General features: G+C 38.2%; 1 protein-coding gene across 8 annotated transcripts in view; it reads right to left on the bottom strand.

The window, feature by feature from the left end:
• gapvd1 (GTPase activating protein and VPS9 domains 1) overlaps nucleotides 1-17,862 on the bottom strand; it is a 92,022-nt gene extending 74,160 nt beyond the window's left edge. For 5 of the 8 annotated variants that reach the window (XM_052036831.1, XM_052036834.1, XM_052036836.1 and 2 more), the window contains exons 1-2: nucleotides 17,680-17,809; nucleotides 7,764-7,855 (exon numbers count right to left, since the gene is read on the bottom strand). The gene's annotated coding sequence lies outside the window, so the exon portion shown is untranslated. Of the gene's footprint in view, nucleotides 1-7,763; nucleotides 7,856-14,186; nucleotides 14,289-17,679 lie in introns of all 8 variants that reach the window. The other 3 variants (XM_052036832.1, XM_052036837.1, XM_052036833.1) reach the window with 3 other exon arrangements.
• Nucleotides 17,863-18,553: the final 691 nt, after the last annotated feature.

Below are 18,553 nucleotides of genomic sequence, written 5' to 3'. Positions count from 1 at the left end.
AGCTTCCAATTTTATGGATGTATTTGCACATTCTACACTGATGAAACAGAGCTGCTCACTAATTTTTGCAAGTAAAAAAACTTCCTCCCAAATTAATAAGCATGATGACAGGATAATGACATTAAATTAATTCAGCACAAAATATTGTCAATCTAATTTATTCCATTTACAAAATATTTACCAGGTAATGCTTCACTGACAGCCACACATTTTCACCTGCTTATTAATAAAATTCAATAAATCATAATGGAGAATTATAACACCAACTATCCTTGCAATATGTCATTTCAAAGATTTTCTTCTTAGTTTCATTGATTTCACATTTAATTTGTTATTCTCTTAATGACAAAAATTTCACAAAGCATGGAAAAAATAGCACGTTTTAAGTTACCTTTAACTAATACAGGATTACATGAAGCAACATTTTTTTCACACATACAACCGATAATCAGTGTTATATTCTGATTTACAATCGTTTTATGACACATGTCGGTGGGGTGATGCATCTACCAGAAAAATACCAGGTATTATTTAAATGAAGTCCCATACCCCGTACATTAAGGATCAAGGGATTACTGAAGCAAATAAACTGAGAATCAGAAGCCAATACACATACAAAATATAAATACAAAATTTGCAGGATGCAAAGTAAAGAAACCGTTCAGTCCCAAAATGCAGCCATGCTCTATATTGCTCCTTGCATTTGTTTTATAGTTAAGAGCCCAAAAGAGTAAAAACTAAATCAGAAACAGCTACAATGGCATGACAAATTGCCCACGTTTTTAACTATTTCGAACAAAATGTTAATTAACAAATATAAATCATCTTAGTTTTTCTAACTAAAAGAAATTTAAATACCAGCTGCTTCGAGAATAAAAAAAGACCATCAGCTGCAGCGTATAAAGATTGAAGTAGAGTAAATATTCAGCAAGGTGCATCATCCTGTTATTAAAAAGAAAATTTGGTACTATAACTTGAAACGTTATTGGAAAGCACAGATGGAATGAGTCTGTTTGTAACGCAAAAAGTAATGTGAAATTTGCACTCACCCAATGACCAAGTTTACACAGACATGATGAAAGGAATAAACTTACTATAAAATTCCTCAGACAACTTTCCCCTACAAACCATCAACCCAAAATGTTAACTCAGTTTCTCTGTACGTAGATGCAACCCAACATGCTGGGTGTTTGTGGCTTTTTCCATTATTACTTGTTATACTGACTGCTACAATGTTATGGGCTGACTTATAACTTTCAATGCATCCATTTTAAATTAGAATTTTTTTTTGAAAATGGCAACATTTAGACTGTCATTAAAACCCAACTGGTTCACCGAGTTAGGAAAGGAAACCTGCTCTACTTGCCTGGCCTGAATGCAAATTCAAAATCCACAACAAGATGCTTAACGCAAACGCACTCAGAAATGGAAACACACAAGACTGGAGATGCTGGAATCTGGAGCAAAAGGCAAACTACTGGAAGAACTCAGCAGATCAAGCAATATCTGTGGGGGCAAAGGGATGGTTGATGTTTCCTGATGTGGGGTCTCGACCTGAAACTTCAACCATCCCTTTGCCTCAATAGAAGCTATTAACCCGCTAATTTCTTCCAGCAGTTTGCTTTTTGCCCTCTGAAATGGCCTAGCAAGCCAACCAGTCCAGAATCAATTTGGAATGCTAGCAACACCAAATCCCATGAGTGATTTTTTCTTAAATAAAGTATTGATGCAAGACATTTCTACAGTAGCTGTTTAACAATATCAAATCAATGCTCATGTAAAGGCATCAAGAAAGGCATCAAAACAATTATCTTTGTGCATATAATAAAGATGTGTCAGGAAATAAATAAAATGACCACAAAATGAGTTCCTATTGTACCGATTACACAGAACACACTAATCAATAAGTAAAAAATATAATAGCCAGCAGACCTTTATAAAGTGTAAACAAGAACATTAAAATTATGTTGGATTTCTGTCAAAAATATAATGCTTTAGTGCTAGAAATAACAAAGCTCCTCACCAATAATAATGGAGCAATATAGCAATACTGTAATTTAATCAGAGGAAATGACAGTCCCATGAAGAAAATATTTTACATGGTAAGTGACTTACAAGGATTATCTTCAAGATGATCTGATGGAATATACTACTTCAATAACCAGATTTCCTCATTGTGTCTATTTACAAACACAAACAAATCGAAGTTCCAAAAAGGAATTAATTTAAATAACTTTGGGGCAGGACTGAATGACAAAAGAAAAAGTGAAGAGTAAAGAATTTAAAAAGTCATGGATCTGCTCGATGTTTGCTGTTTCCACCACCTGCTCCATGAGACACAAGCTTAAAAACAGCAACAGGCAAGTAACTGAAAGTTCAAAACCTTTACTCTTGCTGAATTAATGTTCTCACTATAGTATATTTTGAATTCATATCCAAGTAAAGCTTTAAGAGACAAGGCTCTCTAATGAAAGAGGTGATTGGTGGTTCTAATTATTTCTATTCCTTACTCTGCTTTAAGTGGTACTTTTTAAAAAGTGTCAAAAATAACAGCTGTCCGTAAATACTTGACCCACAAATAAAATGCAGGCTTCACCAGCCATTGTCATAATCTGCACGATTACCCTTATACAGCCTGAAGCATTAAATATCACTTGAAACTTCCTTTTGGCTTAACTGAACTCCCTCAGACAAATATTTTCAATTATTTACCAGGATTACATGGCATTGGGCAATTACTAAACAACTTAAGTTGCTATTCTTTGCAAATTATCATCCAAAGTGATGATTCTCAACTCTTACCATCCGTGCATCAATACACATGGAACTTCCTAACTGAATCTGTATGAAGGAAAAAGCAAACCCAAACAAAACTATTGATTTATTTTGCTGAGAAGGTTAATACATTGAAAGATTATAAGCATTAAAAGAAATTACTCCTCAGCAGGTTAAACTGGAAAATCTTGTTACAGCAGCAGACTAATTGTGCATCTACTTAAAATACCTGATCTTATTTATTTCAGACCTTAATTATATATTGGCATTTATCCAAAGAAATTCAAATTTTAAAAAACCTACTCAGACTTGAATTAAATTTATATGAGCTGCTTAGTACCAGGATTTCAGAATGCAAATATGAAATCTGAAATGAATTAAGTATGAAGGTAAACTATACCAAAGGGGAAAAAAATTGGATTCAAACTTTTTTTTCTTCTGCTGCTCTAAACAGTGAATCAATTGTGACTGATATTTAAACATTGATTATAAATTGGTTAACATCAGTACAGAAGCAACAAACACAAAAAAAGCCGGTAACTAAAGACCCAAATCAATTAAAGACAGTGATATTCAACATCCAGAGTGTAATAATGTCTTTCAATCTGTAAAAATTATTCAGGATTTCTAGCATCTCTTACAAACAAAGCAACTGTCATTCTTACCAGAAATTTTCTATATGCAAATTACCATGATAAAAAAATTAAATTAAGGAATGAAATAATATAATGCTGGTAAACATGCAGTTTATCTGGATTTCATACTCAACAACTTACTTATCTTCCACAAGTCTGTTGATATCATTGTGTATGCAATATCTCCAATCCAAACAAAATTCAGAAAAGCTGTTATGTAAAAAAAAATCTACCTGACACATTGTGGAACAGTCACTACTTCTGCACACTCATCTCAGTAAACCAAAGTACTTCAAGTTCTCAAACTAGTCATAAAACTGACTTTAGAAGAGTTTGGTTCCACTTACTGCTTTTGAGTGCTGCTAACAAAGGTCACATTTAGTTACACTGCAATGTGAATCACAAAGGTACAGCTGCTACACTTACACTGCTGAACAACTTCTACCATCTTGAGAAAGAAATGTACTTAATTATTTAACCATTAAATAAACTTGTGCTCTTTTAAATTTTAAGTTCACATCTGCATAAACATGGATTTTAGCAACCTATAAATTTATCACATCAATCCAGGGGTTTCAGTTACAATTTCCACAGTATGTCCATCTTTGGGGATTCTTTTTAATAATACCTTAGTGAAAGAATATCAACCAAGGTGCCAGGTCTTTCTCTCACTCCACTGATGCTGTCTGACCTGCTGAGTATTTCCAATATTTTTTTTTCTCTATCAGTAACTGACCACCTGATATTGACTATAAAAGGTATTCATTTTACCCTTTTATCCCAATTCAGGCTTCAAAACTGTGAAGAGACATAGCTCTAGTTCCACAATAATAAGCTGGTATTCATTCAACTAATGAGAGTTGGCATGGTGCATCCTGGAAGCACAAAATGTCTGAAGTCTATGCATTTTCCTCACAGAATGATGTCCCAAATAATTGAACAGATTTTTGAAGTGATTACAAAGCCTGTGCTTTGCACTTCAGTTGCCACTTTGCCTTATGTCCTAATAATCAGTGATGTTTCCTTTAAAACCAGAGATACTCAGTCATCGCAATATTAGTGTTTTTTGTCCAAAAGGTGGAGAAGTCAATAAAACACAAGGCATCTGAAGTTATTTACACTTCACTCACCAGCTGTACAAGGGATTTATTTTCCCACACCAGGCACAAACTAACAGATGCAAAGTGCAGAAGATCATTCACACTTTATAGGAAGCAAGGGCTTGCTTTTAACAGCAGCCTTTTGTATTGGGTACAAAAGAAGCAATGTGTCAAGAGGATGAAAAATAATCTGATGCACTATCCAGACATGTACAAAAGGCTACATAAATAAAACAAGGTGGAACAAGGTTATACTTGGTTCCTTGTCAGTAGAATGTCGTCAGCAATAAAGTGACGTAGTAACATTCTTTTGCATCTTCTCTTTATATTTTTTAAATGGACTGTTACTGCACTGTAATTATAAACAAGTAATGTTACCTAAAATTAGATGCAGAATTATCATTCTATTATCTAACTGTTCTACAAATGTAAAGTGGAATTACCTAAAAAAAACGAGTGCATGTGGTCTTACAAAGTAAAAGTCGCTCTGAAAAATAACCTACAAACTCAACTTCATCGTGCCAATAACAAATTAGCACCGAGAAACTCTTGCACAGCTGTGTACCATGAACTATCACCTGTATTTTAAAAGGATCTGGAAGATGAAATGAGGAAGTTACTTTGCAAGGTTTAGTTAAAATAGTTTGTTTTTGAGTTACTTCAATGGTTTGTTTGAGAGACAACAACAGGAAACAGTTGCAAGTTTGCCAATCTTCAAAAGACAGACAGCCGAACCAGGAGAAAGTTTAAGGTCTCATATTTGATGGTTGTATCAACTGTCAGAAACCAGAGGACAGAGTGGAACTCATTATTAGCCTGAAAACAAGATATTAAACATTCAAGAGAACTGAGTGGTGCAGTCAATTACAAGTCTTGCCATTTTAGGTATCCATGCAAATCTAATCCAAAACACAGCAATAAACATTCTTCATTTCTCCCTCCACTTAAGAGATTGTTATGAAGCAAATTCGGATAGCCTCAACGTAGATTCTTAAGGCCACAGGCCCGAAGGGTAAAACTATCCATAACTAGGAACAATAAGCATTGTATTAATAAATCCGTACTCTAAGTAGAAAAGGGTAGTGCCACACCAGCATAGAGAAGGAGTGCTCTTCCAAGACTCAAGTTTCTCTGTGGGTCAAATTGTGCTGCATGATAGCTGGCAACTGCAAAGGGAGCCACCAGTTATAATTATTTGTACCTCAGGAAGACTCAGATTCCCAACACATGTGTGGTTAATAGCACAAGTCCAAGAGAAAGCTAAGGTCAGATGCTGATATCACTGGATGCACAATCGAGTTTAAAAGGAGTGATGCCCTGAAGAGAGTCCAGATGCACTCCACATCCAACTCTTAGTTTATTCTTGGGTAGACGCTACCTTAGTGTGACCCCATGGAAAATATTAAGTATTAAATTATTTTTACTTTTATTTTAATATTTGCTGGTATTTTAACAACACTACAATTATTTATTGGAAAATTATAAACCATAAGGAGTGAAAGGTTATCAGTGAATTTCAAGGGCACGCCTTCAGGCCATGTGGCTTTTGATCTACTCAAAGTAGAGAGCCTGATCCTCTTGACCAGACACCCAGAGGTTGAGGATCAGCTTGGTTGGCCCTCTCCATCTGAAAAAAGTACACGTAGGCGGGAGTTACAAGCAGCGTCCAGGTAGCAGGCCAGGTCCAGGACAATATGGACCTTTCACTTAGATCTATGATATAGAGCAGAGGCAACATCACTCTGCATTAAGCCATGTTGCTTCTGAAGAGGCGTGCCCTGCAGGACTACAGATCAACAGCTCTAAGGTGGGTTTAAGCTGATGAGCTTTGAAAACCAGCATGGACACATTGGCCAAATGGTCTGGTCCTGTGTCATAAATATTCTGTGACCTGGAAGTATTTGATGTTAACAATGGAAAGCAGAAACCCTCGTTTAATTTATTCCTGGCATTAGTATTTCTCAGCTTGGTAACCTTAAGAAACAACGAAACGAATACAAACATGTCCAAAGAATATCAACTGACTGACTTTGCAGTTGGGTTATCCCTTCTTGCAAGCTGAGTTACTGAGGCCATTTGGCTTCCACATCAGTTCTCACACATTGTTCAACAGTAAGTAATTCCATGCCTTCTTTCACCACCAATAAGCTTTCAGGGTGATATGAAACTCATAAACAGAACGGAATGCTGACAATTTCCTAGCTTTTTGTGACAGTACAGAATACGTTCTGCTTGCAAGCATAACTGAATACTACTATGACACAACGGGAAGTAGGTTTGCGATTATGGGGAAAACCTCAATTTGACAGTCACAAGAGAACAAATATCTAGTTTTAAGTGCACAATTGCACATGAAGAGTTTTCAAGCAAGCTGATTTTTCATGCAGTTCACCAATGGTGAAAATGAAAGCTAACAACAGAAAGAGCTTTATTTACATTTTATCTGTCAGACTCTGCAAGATGATAAAAAGACCAAAATGTGACTACTATTTGAAACACAAAAGCTGCTAAACATTCACTAAGTGAGTAAGCGTCAACATATTTGAAGCTAGATTCCTCCCTCAATTCTTAAATTCTTTCCCAGACTTTAAGTGGGTAGGATATCATGCTGCCTGTCCTGCCTAACCATGGACTTTCTGGCCTTCACTGGATTTGACCAGGAACATGAATAGTAGTTCATGACGTCCTCTCTTTTGGGGTAACTCTTATCATTCACATAGCTGGCAAGTAGTTAACCAAGCACATAGCAAGAGTCTAACTTATCCTGACACAAATTCCTTTGCTTAGTAATACTTTAACTCTTCCACCACTGAATCAAGCCCATTACTGCTAGTGAAAAGGATAATATTTCCCAGTAAACAAAATGATACCAAAATCATTTCTGAAATCAGCTAATAGCCAACTGCAAATAGTACTGGCAGCAATGCAATGATAGGAATTCACGTTAAAGCAACAGGGTGAAAGTGAGCAAGGAAATTAATAAAAACACCTCCACAAACTCATAGCATGAAACATTCAGTTCTGGGAGAAGCATCACAATTGGATATCAACCAAGGCTTGTACATCAATGACAAAGCTCTGTTACAATGCCCCTATTGATCAAATGACCACTTCTAAGCTCACACATGACCACTATTTGCATATCATTCCTTACACTAACATATCAAAGCATAAACTGGTCCTTTTAAGTGAGGAAGTTAAATACACTTACTGCCTTTAAATCTACCCCTAAGATACTGAAAAGCATACTCACTTATTAGCAACCTTCAGCAGCTGGCCTTGTGCAGAGCTTTACAGCAAACAACCTGATCCAAACATTCAATACTTCAATCTCTGTAATATGACCTGAAATGAAAAAACAAAATGATTTACAGCAAAGTTGGTCTTTTTCTTCCAAAGAGGAAGTTGTACTGAACAACTCGTGAACACTACTCAGAAGTAGCATATGATTAATTTAAAAATAGCAGGAGCAATTAGAAATGTAAACAAATATGACAAAATAATTAAAACTGAACAATTAACCAATTCAACAAAAACGGATAAGTTAATCAGAGGAATCCAATTTTAGATGCAAATCTTCAGTTTGATTTGAGACATTTGCTACTTTACTTAAGCCATTATTTATTCCCCAAGAGGCTGAAACAGAACATCACGTTCCTGTTCACTGCTCTGTATATTTCTAACAGGATTTTATAACCTTAATATGCATAATTTATACATTTGTTCATAGAAGCCAGATAATTATAAAAGCTTTATCTCAAACGATTGTTAGATTCTTATATTCCACATACACACCACCCTCTGCATGAAGTTGCCGCCCCTCAGGTCCCTTTTAAATCTTTCCCCTCTCACATTATACCTATGACCTCTAGCTTTTGGTTCCCTTTCCCTCGGAGAAAGACTGTGTGCATTCACCCTACGTCCCTCATGATTTTATACAGCTCTAAAGGTCACCCCTCAGTCTCCTGTTTCAAGAAATAAAGTCCTGGCCTGTTCCTAGAGCACCAATGCTCGATACAAGAGGGCATGGCTTTAAAGTAATGGGCGATAAGTTCAAGGGAGATATCAGAGGAAGGTTTTTTTACCCAGAGAGTGGTTGGGGCATGGAATGCGCTGCCTGGGGCGGTGGTGGAGGCAGGTACATTGATCAAATTCAAGAGATTGCTAGATAAGCACATAGAGGAATTTAAAATAGAGGGATATGTGGGAGGAAGGGGTTAGATAGTCTTAGGCGTGGTTTCAAGGTTGGCACAACATTGTGGGCCATAGGGCCTGTATTGTGCTGTACTGTTCTATGATTCAACCTCACCCTATAATTCAGGCCCTAGAGTCCTGGCAACATTCTCATAAATCTTCTTTACACTCTTTCTAGCTTAGTCATGTCTTTCCCATAAGAGGGTGACCACAACTGTCTAAAATCTCAAAGCATAATGTATAGATCTTATGCCAATGCATTTACTTTCTAAACAAGTAACTTAATCCAAACGTACAATAAAACACAGATTCTAACTTCCACGCATCAAGCAGTTGATTTCTTCCTTCTCTCCCACATCCCCACTCTGCCCTGCGTTTATATTTTTCAGTTATTAATAATTTGGAAAAGGTTAATCGTCAATACACAGCTTTCACCCAAAGCCAACACCAATGATGCTGCTAGTTTATCATGTGAAATGTTTTTTATTATTGTATTGATGTTAATCTCTGTATAAACTAAAATCATATGAAACCCATATTTCTTATATAATTCTTATATATGTGAAATAAATTGCACTATGTTTATCCATCTTGGGTGTATTTTACAGGAGTGCAGGTAACAAAATTTATTGCTGATACAGCCATATCACAAATACAACATTGGCCACTTTCATACCAATATTTCATCCTGGCCTGCTCTCCCCTCCATCTTCCAACAAATTTGAAGCACATACCAAAAAATCTCACTGATTATCAGATGCCATTGACTATTAAAAAAAAGCAATGATATAAACAACCAAACAAATCATCCATTTCTCCAACTCCAGTTAACCCAAAGTTAACTGCTTCAGGTAATACGCACATACTTTTCACTCTGCCTGCACATAGCATCACTTATGACCCTGTTGACAGGAATAATATTAAGCCATTACCAAAAACTAAGGTGAGAAAGTTTTAAAGTCCAAGATAATTCAGTGCAGAGCAAGAACAAATCAATTCAAGAAGCAAATCATTTCATTTTGAATCTCAACCAAAAAAATTTTAAAGAAATATAAACCAGAATTATTTGGAAAAACAAACAACATTGTATCAACCATGCTTGCACACCTCTTGGCAAAGGTTGGAGAACATTTTGCCCATTTGCCCAATGTTGGCTTGAAGCTCTGAAATCTAAAAGGGAGAAAGTTTTTCCTGTCAGGAGTGGGTAAACCTTGACAAAGTGCATCTGGAAACTTAAAAATAAGCCAAATGTAATACCTCCAACTTTTGCAGGAAACACTATGTAACATCAATTCTCCAAAAAGGATTGGAGTTTTGAATATAAAGCTTCTAAATGAATCCAAAACATTCTGCAAACATTTAACATGTGTAGCAGAAAACAGCATTAACCATTGCCCCCTCCACTGCCAGATAAAAGTCAGATGAACAACACCTCATATTCCACCTGGGCAGTCTCCAACCTGGCAGCGTGAACATTGAATTGTCAAACTTCCGGTAACTGCTTCGCTTCCCCCCGCCCCTTTTCCCCTCTCTTCCTTATCCAACTGGCCCCCATCATCCTCCATCTTTCCCCTCCCCCACCCTCTCCATTTGCCTATCACCGACACACTCCCACCAGTTCCCCTCCCTCTATTCCATGCTCCACTGTCCTCTCCTATCATCTTCTGCCTTTTGTCACTTCCACCTATCACATCCCCGCTTCTGACATCATACCTGCCCTCATCTGCCTATCACCCCCCTCACGTGGATCCACCTATTCCTGCTAGTTATTGCTCCACCACCTTTTTATACTGACTGTCTCCCCCTTTCTTCCAGTCCAGATGAAGGGTCTCAACCTGAAACGTCAACTGTCCATTTCCTTCCATAGATGCTGCCTGACCCACTGAGTTCCTCCAGCACCTTTTGAGTTGCTCTAGGTTCCAGCATCTGCAGTTTCTTGTGTCTCCTGTTAACCAAGGTTCAATTTTTTCCCCCCAAATAAACCATTCTTGCTTGAGTAACATGTAAAATACAGCAAATAATTTGGGTCAGGCCCATCATAAGATTGGATTACACATAGTTTAAACTGTGACTAAAACAATGAACAAAGTTTGATTTGGAATAGTTTTAATGAGGAAAAAAAAATTCAGAGATCTACTTTGCTGCAAAATGAGTGCCTTGTAACATACAAAAACTGATCAAACTAGTTTGCAAAAGCAAAGCACAAAATATAGTACAATGGAAATAGAGTGGATAATATTTAGTTGATATATTTCTCCAAAGATTCAAAAATGATTTGCTTAAAAACTAATGTGTTTATAATTTATCATCATCTGTGTGGTTCACTTGCATTATTTTTTGCCAAAAACTTAATGAATGAACAAATGCAATTCAGTCAGCACAAAATAAACGACAGAATATTTTTCCTCCATTCCTCTTAGCCGTGGGCATGTAAAGAACAAAGCAGCCTCTGTATGTGAATTTTTTGTTTGCATAAATCCAAGTATCACATACTGATTCAATCTTCCTCAGATGTACAGAGATTCTTTTATTTTCAAACTCAAGAAATTAATGCTTTTTTTTTTGCAGCTTACCTATACCCATACACAAGGATCTAAATGACAATTTGACTGATCTGTGTAATGCCTTGCAGCTTTGAGCAACACTGTTGGGTTGGCCATCATCAAACGTACAGAAATTTAAAGGAATTGAAAATTTGATGATCACATCATACCTGCATTTTAGATAGTTACTTCTACAAATTCCAGAACCTAGACGTACTGCAAATAGTTTTACAGTTTCAGAGGTTTTACACATTTAATTAAGAGGAACTGTGGCATGGCAGCTATATTACTGAACAAGTAATCCAGTGGGCTACACTAAAGACCTGGAGACTTGAGATCAAAGCCTATTTAACTGAATATAACCAAATTGAATTAACTTTTAATTTAGGTAATTAAATAAATTTAGAATAAAAAGCTAGTGACATTAATAATGACAAGAAAACACTGGATTGCTGCAAGAGCAAAAAGAAACATGCTGGATATCTGAAATAAAAAAAGCAGCAGCTTGTGAACTATCTGTGGACAGTTAAACTGAGTTAATATTGCAATCTAGATTCTAGCATCTGCAGTCTCTCGTGTCTCCTTAATATTTCAATACATGACTTTTCAGAAGAACTAAGAAAGGTAGAAAATGAGCACGTTTTAAGTTACAGAGAAGGAGGAGGGGTGGAGAGAACAAAAATGTCTGATTTGGATGGTCAAGAGAAAACGGATGACACAGACAGTGCTGGTGCTGGCTGAGAGAGGGTGGTGAAGGCTTGTTAAATCCAGCTGATCTGCAGGAGGTAAGTAAAAGGATCTGAATAAGAACAGAAAGAGAGAGAAATAAAAACTATGCTGGAACAGCGAGGCGAAGAAAACATTAATTGCTGGAAATCTTAAAACAAAACAATACTGAAAATACCCAACAGTTCAGGGAACATCTTTAGAGAGAAAATCTGATTTAAAAATCACAGATTGATGACGCTACATGAAAAATGGCCAGTACTGATACAAACTGGAAAAGCTTGTTAAGGTCCATTTCAAGGGCAAGAACATGCCCAGATGGATAATGAGATGAAGTTCCTTGAACTTAACTTGCAAAAACCCACCTAGTTTAATACTACGTTTTGGGTAAAGGCATCAGCATCTTTAGCCAAATTGGCCTGATTTGATTTTAGAAACAAGATAATGTGGTTCACTTTTAATTGTGCTGTGAAATTGCCAGCACACATTTCAGTTCAGTGGCAATTAGTATTGAGAATCAATGCTGGCATTGCCAGCAACTTGCACATCCCATAAATGAATAAAAAGTTAATATAGGTTTACAATATAACTGTTTTGCACAGAACCTTTCTGCATAAACTTAGTGACCTTCAGTCCACGCTACAAGTCAGACCAGGAAAAGTTATCTTGGCAACTGTATTAATAGTGTCTCAAAAAGGTACTTCTTGCATATTGTCTTACTAAATCTGTACATGCACTTTAAACCCATTCCTCATGTAACCCAAAAAGTACTTGCTCCAGCATCACATTTCCCCAACCACAGAGATATTTGCTGAACCCATCTTCATTTTGTATCATAACCAGCTGCCACAATATACATAGCAAGAGCTTGAATTAACTTTGACAATTGTTCCTCAATACATCAACCAAATGACCGCTGAAAACTTAATGTTCCTCATCATTAGCTGCTTCCCCAAGTTGCATCTCCTTTCTACTCAAGCAGCATTTTCCCTTCTGACTCCAAAGATGGTCTTCAAATCCCACTCTAGACACATGGGCTGGCATTTCAATACAGTACTGAAGAACCTTGTACTGTTAGAAATGATTTTTTTGTCTGAGACATTAAAACCCTGATCTCCTAAATGGATGACGAAGATCGCACAGCACCATTCTAAGGGAAACACAGAAGAGTATCCTAGTCACCATTCAACAAACAACTTTAACTGATAATTTACCTCAGTGTTATCAGGCCTTGCAGTGTACAAAGCAGCCTTCTTAATTTCCTGCATTAGAGTACAGGTCCTACCCCAGTTACAGTGGGGATCTGTTCCTGTGAGCTGTTCAGAACTCAAACAGTTCGCCAGTCAGAAATTTAACCGCGAACTGAATTCCCGTCAATCTTCTAAATACCCGCTCGTACGTACACACTGTACACAGGTCAAGCATTCTTAACCTGGGCACAACTTGTACTGGTTTGGAATTGAACCTTTCACAATTGAACACTTCACATTTTGCACAAACTAAGGACAAACTCCTTACGTTCATTTGGTCCAAAGCCCATTTTGAACTAATATAAAACAAACGTCATTCCATACCAGCACAGATGCACAAGATAGAGACAATAATCCCTCCATATTGTCCTGCCTGACATTAGAAATCCTGATCACATCCCAGACGAGAACTATGGATGTCCAAGATATTAACACAAGAAATGAGGTTAAAAAAACTTTCAGTTTAAATAACAACACAAAATTAATTTTTTGAAGCTCCACAACTTACTCCAAAGCCACACAGGTGAGCAAAGGAGCTCCAGCTGGACTTCTGCCAGTGCCAAATGAATAATTTACTGAACTTGCTTGAAAATAGCAGGGATTCATCCTCCCCATTATTCTTCACGTGAGAAAGCAAACAGCATCTGCTGTGTACCATCTCATAATTCAGAAGTGTGGAGAAACTCAGAACTATAACCTACCATTGCATCATGCCACGAAAAAGGAAAATTTTTTAAATATAAAGTATCCATAGAGTACGTGTCATGTTTGGTGAATGAGCCTAAAGATATTAAATTAAATATTTCATCAATGTTTTTACTACTAACTTACTAGCACTGATGATTGGAATTCTGTTGGAAGTTTTTTTGGTAACAATAGATACAATGAAAATTTACCAACACCACCACCAACAGCAAATATGCAAGTGGTACAGAAAAGGGGAAGCATATACACACTTCCTACCATGATCGGTGGGCAGAGAGAAGACAACCACATTCTCAGTTCCCTGGCTGTGTTTCAGAACATCCTCAGGACCAACCAAGGATTGTTCATATTACAGGCCAACTATGCGAAAGAAAAATTAAAAAGAGAATAGAACTGGAGCAAAACTATCCCAAAGAACAAAACGAAAGACCATTCATTCAAGCTCATTCCACCAACAGGCCAAAAAGAGGTAATGAAATCATGGATTTTTAGCTTACTTAATCACCCAAGCAAAGACATTACCATGTAGTACCTTTGGAAAAGATACATTTCAAGCAAATATTCGACAAAAGCTAAAATCAAGCAAAACCATGGAAGATTTATCACCTCTTATAACCAATTTCTCTGAAGACCCCTCAAGCAGCTTGGGTGAACACAAAATATTGCATCCCATTCAGAAATCAGAAATCCTCAATGTACTGGACGAGTCATTCTTTAACAACAAACCAAAATTAATTTATTCTATATTCTCTGTGGCTATTTACTGCACAGACATTGGCTGTCACTTTTTAAATCCCTCGCAATCAATAAAGTGTTAAGCACTCAGGGACAAACTAAGTACACAAAAAGAAAGTTATTTCTCCTTTCCAATTATTAAACTTTATTTTCCTCGGCTTAGTTCCATTATAGCAATTCAGGAATCAGCAAAATCCATTAGTATGATCTTCACTGCACCTTTCATGGCCTAGGTCATCTCGAAGTGCTTTACAGTCTATGGGGTATTTTGAAGTGCAAGGATATCAGCAAGAAACTTATATGCAAATAGAAACACAGAACTTACAGAACAGAAATAGGAAATTTGTTCCAGGACAACCAAATTCGTGCTAATACTTCACCACCTCCTCTCACCTCTCTTCATCTCAGCCAATCAAAATCTGTTTCAATTCCTTTCTCCGTGTACTTATCCAGTTTCACCTAAAATCCAACTACATGAATCAACTCAAATATGAACTCATTAAAAGACATGAAGCATTCTGATTAGGTCACTCACGAAACAGCCTTGCATGTCATTTTTTTTTTAATCGTGCCTGTTTTCCATATTTTGGAAATGAATGATGTATTTACATCCTACAGTTAATGAACTATATTTAGATTTGTGAAGGATGAACAATGAAGGCCTAAATTCAGCTCCATTTGATATCGATGACATTCGGAATCAACTTTTATCAACTGGCTGGGTGCAATTTAAAGCTGTTAATTGTTGCCCTTAAATTTTGCTTCCAGTTCTTATACCGAGCTGCACATTTATCCAAAGTTTTTCTTTCAGTTACTGAGGGATCTTCCAATTACTTAGCTGAAAGATGTTGGCCTGAAGGACCCCATAATCTGAGGGAAGCTTACAACAGTGGAAAGGCTCAGTGGTCAGGAAAAAAGGACAGAAGCAATTGGGCCAATAATCGGACTGGTTCAACCAGATCGGGCTCACATGGTATAGATTTTGGGAGGCAAAACTGGTAAGAATGGATTTCTAAACAGGATCTGGTAACTTTTACAGATAAAACTTTATATACACTTCAAATGTATATAGTTGTTTGGCTTTGAATACATACCCACTCAAAAAAAATTCCCAAACCATTTGAATTGGTTAGTTCTTGTTGCGGATGTAGGTAGCTTTGAAAGGAAACAGAGCACTTTGATTGGTTTTGTTTTTCATTTTCCGCATTATTGAATAAAGCTATTGATGTTTTATATTACAAGACAGCTATTTTTGATAATTTGCCAAGTCAGTCATGTGCATCAGAATACTCATTAAACAATAATTGGACATTGTGTCTGCCGTGAGGGGATGGATCTTTCACCTCCGAGTCAACTTATTGGGACAAGTTACATTCCAAAGAGACCATCTATGATGACTGTGCAGCCCCCCATGCCCTAAGTACCACACTGTCAGATGTATGTTTGATTTCACGCTGGACCAATAAAAAAGCCCATGTCTTTTGATGGACATAAAAAAGTTCCGCAGCAATAATTTGGAGATCAAAAGTTATTCCTAGAATCATAATTTTAGCTGTTAGTTACTGCCATGATGACTCATGCCTTTCCATACAATTTCATATCAGAATTTCGCCTGTATTAGCTGAAGTTTTTTTTATATACATATTTAGTCTATCTCTGGACATGATGTTCTAGAGAGCAGTGGAACACTGTACAAGGCTGCAAACTGACTAGATTGCATGGACTGAATTCTGTTCCTTGTCGTGACGTTTCTTGATACACTCATTTAGTTTGATATTGTTGTAAAGATAGAACAATTGAAATTATACATATGTAGGCAACTACAAGTTTTTTTTCCAAGATAATGCACTGAAAAAAAATCTGAGATCAATAAACCAGGTACTTTGGCTGAGATGACTTCTGGATGAGCCGGAATGTTGCAAGTCATCTATATATTAGTGATGGTTTTTGCACTTGTCAGTGAGGTGGGGGAGGGGGGGGCACAGAGAGGGAAGAAAATAGGACAAAAAGAGCAAACACCACATACAGGACACAAGGCAAAACAACCCATCTTAAACTCTCCATATTATAAAATTACAACAAAAATTTCTTGCAGTGAAATAATATCAAATATCTAATTTATGTTACACAAACCAGTGACTAATACTTTAAAAAAAACACATACCTCTTTTTATATAACAAGTTACTTTTAAGGTGTTGAGCAGTTGACAAAATTCCATTGCCATTTTTGTTTTCAAAATGAACACAACTCTAGAACCTCCAACATGCTTGACTTTTAACCACCATCGAAAATAACCTAATAAGCCACTCATTTTAGAAACAGTTAGGGGATGGATTCACTACTAACCCAGACGGTGAGTGAATAAACAAAGTTCCAACACACTAACATATCGTCTCTACAATTTAAAACCACTTATGATGTTACACAGAGTTTAAAACATTACAACATACGGCTGACAAATGAAAAGAGACTTTATATCTAGGATTATATATATTCTTTAGTCGATAGTGGAATATACGAAAATCAGATGGATTAAAAAATAGATGCAGTGGAAAGTATATTATCAGATGCAACAGAAAGTATAACATCGGATAAAAAGAATAAAAATTACACACTGCCTTCTGCAAACCAAGAACGGTTGCCCCTACAACCGAGCCACGCTAAGTGTGAACACGGAGGGTGCTCAGGCACCGTGAGCCGAGGTTAAAGGAGAAGCAGCGAACTGCCTGCGGATTCCGGGGCGCCCACGAAGCAGGTCGGCAGCGGAGATGCCGGACCACTCGGGGCCCTGCCCCTGCGGTGTGGCGGGGGCCGGCGAGGGCGCAGGCGGCCCCCGCGCTCCCGGGGCCGCAGAGAGGGCGGCCAGAGCCGGGGCCTGCGCCTGGCAACCGCCGCCGCCCCGCTGTCGGGCTAGGCCACAGCCCCGGGTAAAGTCCACCGCCGGAGGGGCTGGAGACCCGCCCGACTCGGAGTGTAAACCTCTGCCCGCTTCGCCCCTCGGCCGGAGAGACTCACCGAGCACGACCTGGGGCTCCCCCCGCTTCCTCTGGCACCAGCTCCCCGCCGGCGTCCTTTCTCCCTCCGCCTCCACCTCCCGTCTGCGGCTGTCACGGCCGGGCGCCCAGTGCGCATGCACCGCCTACCCTCCCGCCCGCTGCAGGCTGGGACTTGGGTTCCTTCACTGACCGCTGGGCTCCTGGTGAACCGCCTCCGCCTCCGTGCTTCTGGCCCCGGCACTGCCTCCCGGGGGGCACGCCAATTCGAAACGCCAAGGGCCTATTGCTACCCGGAGCCTCAACAAGTTCATGGCTGATGCCATTGTAAATTTACAGCTGTGTTTACCCTGTGGATTGTCACCTGGTGGTGGTGGTGGTGGTGGAGAAGCTTGTGTGGTCCTGAGATCCCGAGAGCGATGCCGTCTGGAGTGGTGTTCCTGGTAGGGTCACCCATGGCAGTAAGGTCAATGGTGAGGTCCCTGACAAAGAACAATCCAAACAAGACCTCAACGGTGGAACAGGTGGACGAAGTTACTTCGAACTCAACGGCTGTGAAGGCAGATGAAGGCTGCAACAAATCCATTAGCTCCAATCGTCGTGGTTTCCGTGCCATTGGAATCAGTTGGTTGATTTGTGAAGTATTGTGTGCTTGTAGTGCAACATCAAGTACATGTTAAACAAATACACACACAGGTGTCTTCGCTCTGTGGGTTACTTGAGAGTCTATAAATAAATCAACGGAACGAAGACCATCATCCTCGACCTCGAGGGATAGCCACAACGACGACTACCTTAATGAACTGTGTAATGAATTGATCTGTATGCACAGTATGCAAGACGAGTTTTTCACTGTACTTCGGTACAAGTGACAATAATAAACCAATAAATGCAAT

This window comes from Pristis pectinata, chromosome 23 (genome assembly GCF_009764475.1).
Source record: "Pristis pectinata isolate sPriPec2 chromosome 23, sPriPec2.1.pri, whole genome shotgun sequence".
NCBI classification, from domain to species: Eukaryota; Metazoa; Chordata; class Chondrichthyes; order Rhinopristiformes; family Pristidae; genus Pristis; species Pristis pectinata.
This window is presented reverse-complemented; position numbering and strand designations above follow the sequence as displayed.